A 9,894-nucleotide genomic window follows, 5' to 3' on the forward strand; every position below is an offset into this window, starting at 1 on the left:
ATAAATTTGATATATTCTTCACAATTGGAAGAGACTACACAAGTAAATAATAAAGAAGAACAAAATCTTAAACAAATTACAATGAAAATTGATAATTATAATACTTGTAGGTACTTTCCTGTAAGACCCCAAAATTTTTTCGCGGCATTAAAGCCTTCGAAATTAGTTAAGTGAGCTTAACATCAAGAATTTTGGCTAAGTGTTTATGCTTTGTTCCACACTTAGTTTTTATTTTGGACTTCTAATCTTCGTTGAATTATTTCGTGGCCTTTTTGACCTTCGTTTTTTGAGATTGTTATTGCGTTGCGATGGGGCAAGGTCGTAGGATATTTCGGGTGAGTTTCGAAATTTTTAGACGAGCTAAGACCATGGTTGGGTGTGCAAAACAGTGGCAGCGGGCGATCTGCAGGCGCCGCCCGCTAGATCGTGGGCCTTAACGTTTTTAAACTGGGGCGATATAGCCCGCGTCGCCTGCCTTATAGCGGGCGATCCACCAGGCGCCGCCTGATGGATCCCACCGCTTTAGGTTAGGCGTCGCCCACTAGATCGCGCCTGGCCAATATTTACCTGTCCTATCCGAATCTATTAAGGCTTAAATGTAATGTTAAATTTTATAACACGGGATTTAATCCCTTCAACTCCAACATATCAATACTTTCATCCAAAAATACCAAGAACAAGGTTAGGGTTTTCCATAGAGAAGTCAAGGTAGTTCGTGATTCAACCGTCACTTTTTCAAGATTTTTATATATTCGGAATCCTCGTCGCAAGGGCTACGTGGGGAACCCAAAAGTTTGTGAGAACCACTTCGTTTTTTGAAAAGTCATTCTAAAGTTCATACTTGAGGTATGTGGGGTTTTTCAACAAGAACACCCTTTCGTTCTTGTGCCCAAAGTTAATTTTCTTTACAAAGATATATGAGTTGATATGTTTTACTATGAATTTGAATATATGAATTAATGAGTTACGATGTTTTCATGAGAATGTTGATATAGTTGCATATAAATCTAAATTTTCAGATTTTAAGTCATTATTTTATACCTATGATATAAAGTTTGAAACTTTGAAAGGTTATATGGTGATATTGATATATGGGCTTTTGGAACTCTATTTGAGATTATCATTTTTGTGAAATTATGTGTTATAAACACCTTGATATTTGAATGAACTAAATAATGAAGAAGATTTGACATTTTTGGTCATGAAGGAATTGATTTTTGAAACCAATTGATAAAAGAAATCCACACGTTTGATTGATGTATGATAATAGGGGTAGCACGTTGGCTCCCGATGAAAATTGTGAAATTGTTTATTGTGGATTTTCTTTAATGTGAGCCTGAGGCTGATTTAAATTTCTGAGCTAAGTCCGGGAGTAGTCTTTAGCACCGAGCGGGAGGTATAGCGGTTTTGGTACCTTCCTAGAACTACGTGCCCCCGTAGGATGTGAGCCTGAGGCTGATTTATATAGTGATTACTAGTGTTTGGATTTGATATTGATAGTCCCATTCCGATGGAAAGGATGGGGCGGCTCTCTCCAACGTGGGTTAGGCGTTGGACTCCATCTGGCTCACATGGTTTATGTCGGTTATAAGATCTCCCAGTGTGTGTGTGTATCCTTATATGTATGAAGAAAAGTAAAATGATTTGAAGGTTGAGTTATGAAAGCTATCATTTTTGAAGGATAGAATTTATATAATGACTCACATGTTTTACTTGAGGTATTTGATTTTATTATTATGATGATGATTTTATTCGGGCTATGTGAGTCTTTTATTATATCATTCATGTTTCCTATAAATGTTTACCATATTGATTATTTAAATTGCATACACCTCCATATGCTCGGTCCATTTTCATGGTACTGACCCACATCTTCGGATGTGGGCTACATTGTCTTGGAATGTAGGTTCAGGTGCTCAGTTCCAAGCTCGACAGTGATTCCCCGGGCACGCTGTTCTACATTCTCTGTCGTGGTGGGTCCTCATGATCCGAGGACGTGGTATTCAGATGTTTGTTTCATTGAGTAGAGTATTTTGATATTGAATATGAGTCAGTAGGGGCATGTCCCAATGGCTCTCTGATTTTGTTGATTACTTAGAGGCTTGTCAGACTAGACTAGATGGTTGAATGTTATCGTGTGACGTCGTATTTTGTTACTTTCCGCATTTCTTCATTATGAATTATGGTATTATGAGAATATCTTGAGGTCTAATTATGGTAATCTTGCTAATAAGTGTTGAATGATATGAAAATGGCTCAAAGGGTTAGCTTGGGGCTACTTGTAGCCTTCAGCACCGTGTGACGCTTCGGGACCTGTTTTCGGGGCGTTACATTTCCACTAATACTACAAATTCATTCAGATACATTCAAGGAATTGATGAAATCGAAATGATCCAATTATTTTTTTAAATGATCCAATTATTTTTTTAAGTTTTCCTTCTATTTTGATTTTGGATTTCTCGCCACTTTTTCTAAATAGTATTCGATTTGAATTTAATAATGCTTTTTCTAATTAAATAAAGTTTCTTAGTTCTTATTAATTTTGATGTTTTAAACATTATTATAATAATTTAATAACAATAATTTGAGGAAAAGAGTGAAAAGATTATTTTATCTATTCACAGTATTTTAATGAGTTTTTGCTCGTATTTTTTACATCAATCAATAAATTATACACAAGAATTCAGAAAAACACTATTAAAAAGAAGAAATTGATGTTTAAAAAAAAAGATATATCTATTTAAATAAATATTGCAGTATGTTATGTCTCCGCAGATTTCTTTTACAAACAGAAAGAATAAATTAAATTGGAATTTCATGAAATTTAAATTATTCTTTTCATGCGATATATAATAGCTTAAAATAATTTTGTAGTTTAGTAATTTTGTATCTAACTGATTAATTAAATTATTCTTTTTCATATTTTGTATGATATAAAAAAGCTCAAACCTTAAAAACCTTCTAGTATAACCAGCCGTACGTACTCCTAACAAAAGATAATCCTAAACCATTGACAAACCCTTTTCCAACAAATTAAGCCAATCTTTTTGACAATTTAGCCAAAAATTTTCCCATTCTCATCTGATTCTCCTTTTTTCTTTTTTTCCATTTTGAATTTTTAAACCTTTTGTATTATATATGCTAAAAGAAACCTCCCAACATATATATTTTAGGAGTCTATATTAATTAGATCTTATCATATATTCTTCCTATATCATATATTTTAAGAATTTTTTCACATACTTTAGGAGTTTGATATTATATATATATAATGATATAATAATTGTAGAAAAAAGGTGAAAAGATAATTTTATCTAAAATGAAGTGTTTTAATAAAGGACAAAAAGTTCAATTCACTTTTTAAGGTCTTCACACATTTAATATAATAGAATATTGTACGTGAGTTGCATCAACCAATAAAAAATTATACACAAGAAGAAGGGTAATTTCGGTAAAAAAGAGGAAAAAATAATGTTGCATAGAATTATAAGATGTAGCTCTAGTTTTAAAATTTACCTAACACAACTAACTATACGTAGGGTTTGTAGCATCTCTGTCTCCCTATCTCTCTTTCTCTCGCTCCCTAATATATATATATATAAATAAAACGAATTTAAGATTCTTTTTGGGAGGAAAAACAAGTAACCAAACCTACTTCTTTGTTAAAGTAACCTATCTAATTCAAAACCAATAATAACACGGACCCTATTATTTTAGGAATACGACTTATTTTAAAATTATCCATTTTTATTTTATCATATATTTTAAGATTCCCTTTTCATGTATAAAACCTAATAATATTAACTGTTTATATTTATTTTAAAATTTTTCTATTTTAAACTTATTTATTTTTATTTTATCATATATTTTAAGACTCATTTTTCATTACAAAACCTAATAATATTAACTGTTTATATTTAGTTTAAAAAAATTTAAATATTCTTAAAATCAAATTTAATTGATTTAGAATTCTTAAACTAATGAAAAAAGTATTAGTTGTCATAAATTAGTATGACTTCTAATATTTTTTTTTTTTACCATAAATATATTTAATTAATTTTTAACTCTTAAATATTAGGAAAAAATTATGAAAAAGACGATTTTGTCTAAAGAAAAGATTTTTAATGAAGGGTAAAAAGTTCAAACGTGATTTATAAGGCCCTTCACACTTTTAAGATAACTAGAATACGTGCGACGCACGTGAGTTGTAGATTTATTAAAAAAAATTGTATAAATATAGAACAAGAATGAATTGTGTGTAATATTAATTAATGTTGAGTTATATGTAACGTTCATTTAAATGAAAATAAAGACATCTCTTTTTAACTATATTTATATTCTTTTATGAAAATAACTTATAAAATTTATTTTCAGTATGGAAGATTAGTTTTGAAGTACTAAATGTCTTGTAATTGAATTTTTAGTTCACTTAGAATATAGATTCTAAGCACAATCAAACTCTTAAAACATAAATGTAATCACCCATTTTATACGATATAAGCTTATTAATTTCAAAATCAATCACCGATTGATTAAATATTTATCACCATTTTATCCAATATGAATCTATTTTTTTGTAGCTTTTATATCTAAAGAAAATCTAAACCCAAAAGCGAAGGAAATCAATTTTGTCAATTTTAACGTAGTCAAAAATCGATGACCCAGTTCCAATCTTTTACGAATTTATTTTTCTCATAATAGTAAAGAAACATACATTCAAATCATAACTCTCCTTGCTTAAATAATTTCTATCATTAAGATTCTTTTCTAGAAAAAACTTTCACAACAAATTATTTCAAAACAAAGAATATATAATAGATTTATGAGTGAGGGTAACTTTTAATATTTTTGATAGAAATTATTAAAATTAATGAGAATTATAGAACATTCAAAACAGTTGCAAAATATATTGACATTCCTTTAGCAAGTCTGGATATGAAAATGACTTTTCTCTGACCTTATATGCTGAACAATAATTCAAGAATTTTTATATATAATATGCATCAAAGAAAATAACATAGAGGTTGTAACACCCCAACTTAGGAAGGAGTTCCACATCGGAAAAGCACATAAGGAATGCTGGGTATATAAGTAAGAAAGCCTTACTCCTTAGTGACGCGTTTTAAAGTCGTGCGGGTATTGGCCCAAAGCGGACAATATCATTAATGGGTTGGGGAGTTAGAGGGATGTCTTGGACCTTGATGGTTCGGGAAGTTCGTTGCGGACAGGGCCTCGGCTCGGGTCGTGACACACCCTCCCTTATGAACTCAGCATCCTCGCTGAGGTTTGCCCCGTCGAATAAAACATTCAAAACACTTGCAAAATATATTGACATTCCTTTAGCAAGTCTGGATATGAAAATGACTTTTCTCTGACCTTATATGCTGCACAATAATTCAAGAATTTTCATATATAATATGCATCAAAGAAAATAACATAGAGGATGTAACACCCCAATTTAGGAAGGAGTCCCACATCGGAAAAACAAAGAAGGGATGTTGGGTATATAAGTAAGAAAGCCTTACTCCTTAGTGATGCTTTTTAAAGTCGTGCGGACATTGGCCCAAAGCGGACAATATCACTAGTGGGTTGGGGAGTTAGAGAGATGTCTCGGGCCTTGATGGTTCGGGAAGTTCGTTGCGGACAGGGCCTCGGCTCGGGTCGTGACACACACCCCCTTATGGACTCAGCGTCCTCGCTGAGGTTTGCCCCATCGAATAGAATTTGTCTACACTCGAGACTGAGGTTTGCCCCGCCTTATCGGGATTCGCGTACTCTCAGTTTGAACTCTGGCCTACATCGACAGGACTGACACAGGAGCGGTTCTGATACCATTCTGTCACAACCCGAGCCAAGACTCTGGCCGCAACGGGCATCCCGAACCATCAAGGCCAGAAACACCTCTCTAACTCCCCAATCCACTGGTGATATTGTCCGCTTTGGGCCAGACCTGCACGACTTTAAAAAGCGTCACTAGGGAGTAAGACTTTCTTACTTATATACCCAACATCCCTCCTGTGTTTTTTCGACGTGGGACTCCTTCCAAAGTGACTCTATCAACTATAGACTTTAAAATATCAAAATGCATATGCATATAATTACATATGAAAAAAACTTTCGTCTCCTTTTCAAGAATCTCTTCATAATTTAAACAGAGAAAGCATAATAAATGAAGAGGGCTGACTACCATATACTATTACAATTTGGAATATTAAGGTCACTTATATTTTCCTTTGGCAGCTATTTTGTTGATGATTTTTTGTAGGGTGATTTCCTTGCCTTCAACTTGCTATCAATTGGTGATGATTTCCCTCCCTGGCTTCTTCCTTTCTTCCCTTTTTTCTCATCATACATGTTTACAACCAATAATATAGGCAAAAAAATCGCATTAATTAGTGTATAACTATGTTATTATAAGCAAAAAGAGCAAAAAGCTCTAAGGTCATTTGGGACTTAAAGTGTTTAGCATGGACTTCAATGAAAAAAGGCGCAAAAGAAAAAAAAAATACAAATATACAAATATACAATTATTTAGTGTTGCCTCTTTGGAAAAGATTCATTAGCAAGGAAAAGTATGTCTTAAAGCTTTGATAACGATACTAAAGCGCATATTAAGAGACGCGAAGCACTCAGCTCTTTTGGAGCCTCGCTTCAAGGCTTAAGACACTTTAAGAACGCCTTTGACTACATTGGCATGTAAAATCTTGGATGATATAATCATAGATATGTACATATGTATACTTTCTCCATTCGCTTTTATTTTTGACTATTTTTCTAATTGAATTTTCATATTTACTTGTCACTTTTGACATATCAAGAAAAGACAAAGATATTTTTTTATTCTACCCTTCACATTAATTGCTTATTCTCCAAATCATTTTCAAGACATGTGACTCTAAACATCAATTAATAGGGACAATAGTGAACATAGGGAGTATGACATACCATTTGCACATTGAGTATCTCATGTGAGTTCTTGCTCTTGGTATCAGCTCGTAGACTTTAAAATACTAAATATATATGCATGTAATTAAATATACATATTAATTGCAGGGAAATTTAGTATTAGTGGAGGAAGCAAAATCAAAAACACTAAGAAAGAAAGAAAATGATATGGTAATTTTCAAAACTGTACCTGCTAATACAGCATTTGTCTCAAAATGATCTCCCAGAAAAAAAAAAGAAACAATAACTGAATCAAGGGGAATCAAATCTTTGAAAGATCACATAAACTATTCAATACCATTGAATGGACTAAAACTTGCGGCAATTAAAGAGAGGTCTACTTACCTAATCATTGATACGATACCTCTAAAGTTTATCTTGAAAGTTAACAGTAAGTGTTATTTGCTTCTTCATTTATCGTTGAACCTCATCAGACTCTCTAGCTAAGGCTTGAAGCTAATTTTTCTTGAGAGCCGCTATAAGGTATAAGAACATAGAGTCTTAATTACAACGCAATAGCTAAACAGTCTCTTAAAATGAACAGTCGACATTAGAATAGACCCATCCAATTTTGGTATCATTCTAGAGCACAGGCCAGTTATTTTGATTTTGATTTTCTCCTTATACAAGGAACATTAAAATTTACACTACAAGAGCATCTGCCTCCATTTACATATGCACATTTACCAATTAACATATTACATTCACACACTATAGTTCTTCCTCCTCTTTATCCCCACCATTAATTAAGAAAGAAGTAAAACAACAAACAAATAAAGAATAAAGAGACCCCATACATATCTTCCTTAGAATGTAGTAGAATGTGTTTGTTACATCTATCTTGCATGTGTCATAAAGCTCTTTTGAGTGTATACTTTAATGGAGAAGGATTAGTTGACAAACAAATTGCAGTATACCTGTTGCAACATATTCTGGTGCAGCACAACCTCGAGGTTCTATTACTCTGTTGAAGCATGTGTTTTTATCTCCCTCAGGGCCATCTCTTGCGAGGCTTCTTCTGTATATGTATAGAAAATTTTGTAATGTAACATTGTTAAGAGTGTATATTGTATATACTACCTATGTACATTCTTCTTTGTTTTTCCTTTTTATTGTGATAATTTTTTTTACAAATGTTTGCATTTCTGGACTAAGTTCCTTCTGAGAACAGAAGATCGTTTGGGTTTTACACAGGCTAATATCACAATAGTTCAACAATAATAAAAACTATTGAATATCGGTTGCTTATGATAAAGGATGTTCTAATGAAGGCGCGTCGATGAGGACTAACAAGTTTCTATAAGAAGGGATGCCTATACTGTTAAAAATAGGTCTCAGCACACCAATTCATTATGTGGTTACATCAATAAATAAATGAGTTTTTTTGGAGAATAAGACTCAAGTTTATCACCGTTAAGGACTCCTAATCTGAACACAATACACGACTTCTTTAAGTAAAGTCCAAACAATCAACAATTATACAAAAAGACGTTCACTCAAACTTCTACAGGATATTATCCTTACACATACACCTTTGCATTTCCATGTCGGAATGAAAATGAGAGACCTTCTGCATTTCCATGTCGGAATGAGAATGAGATAGGAAAGTGAAGAACTTTATAAGGTATAACACAAGTTCACATAGGACGCACTCTTTTAGACCAAGCAATAGCATAGTCCAAGGGCAATTCCATGAGGCTTGATTGAAAGCTCAAGCTTTCTGCTCTAGTATAATAAGATAAGCCTGTTATGAAACAACAAACGAAATGAAAAGGCTCCTATGCATTTCAAAGTAACAGTTTCAGGTCACAATGGTTATTGCAACAGAGATATGGTGGTTCTATCAACATGAAAGAAAGTAAGTACAGAAGCCTTAGCATGTGTCAAAATTAAAAAAATAAAAATAAAGTAAAGCAGCCTAAGGCATAACCAAAAGATTAAGCTGCCTATGACAACGTTGACCTGAACAGGTCTGATTGCACCGCAATGCTCAACAGATTCTTGTAAACCATGGTACCTTCGTATAATGAAAAGCTGGACTGTAGAAGAAAAACTCCTAAACATAGAAAAACACAAAGAATCCTAAATCTAATTAATATAAAAGTTCATTGTTTCCCATAATAAACGTAAAAAGTCACGTACAAAAGAAACTTGCATGACAACAAAGATCTAGAGCAAGTTGTACTTACTCTCATCGTGATCATCGGAAGGTGTAGAACACCGTAATGCTTAATTGTATCACCACCTGAAATTTCGATCACCCTTAATGCCAAATCAAGATCAAAATCTTTATTCCTATAGAATATACATATGTAATTTGCAATGACTATTAAATAAATTTGAATATATATATATATATGAAAAAAATTCAAACCCTATGTTACATTACGTGGGTGGTGCGTCGGACAACAACCCAAGTCCTATGAATTTACCGTGAGAGATTCATAAAATATTTCATCGCAGTAATTCAGTCCAAGAAGATAAGAATATTAATATTAACAATAATAGGTTATGAACTATTATCATTAGCATGAACATACCTAAATTTGAGATTCTATATCTTTCAGTGCCAGAAGCTATACTTTTCAACCAAAAAAAGATGAATTTATAAGAGTAGAAATCTTATAAATCAACTAAAACATTATAAAAAAGCATAACTAAATCAACGGAAAGGGCTCAAAAATATCCCTGAACTATTTGAAATACCTCAAAAATACCCTTCGTTAGATTTTTGGCTCAAAAATACCCCCTGTTAAATATTTGGCTCAAAAATATCCTTCCCTGGAATTCAGAAAAGGATCAAAAATACCCCTTAACTATCTAAAATGGATCAAAAATACCCCTCGTTAGTTATTTAGCTCAAAAATACCCCTCTGTTAAATATAGAACTAAAAAACTAATTATTCTAAAATTATTTACAAAATAAAAATAAAAAACTGATTATTAAAA

Source organism: Capsicum annuum, chromosome 3, assembly GCF_002878395.1.
Source record: "Capsicum annuum cultivar UCD-10X-F1 chromosome 3, UCD10Xv1.1, whole genome shotgun sequence".
In the NCBI taxonomy this organism is placed as follows: domain Eukaryota; kingdom Viridiplantae; phylum Streptophyta; class Magnoliopsida; order Solanales; family Solanaceae; genus Capsicum; species Capsicum annuum.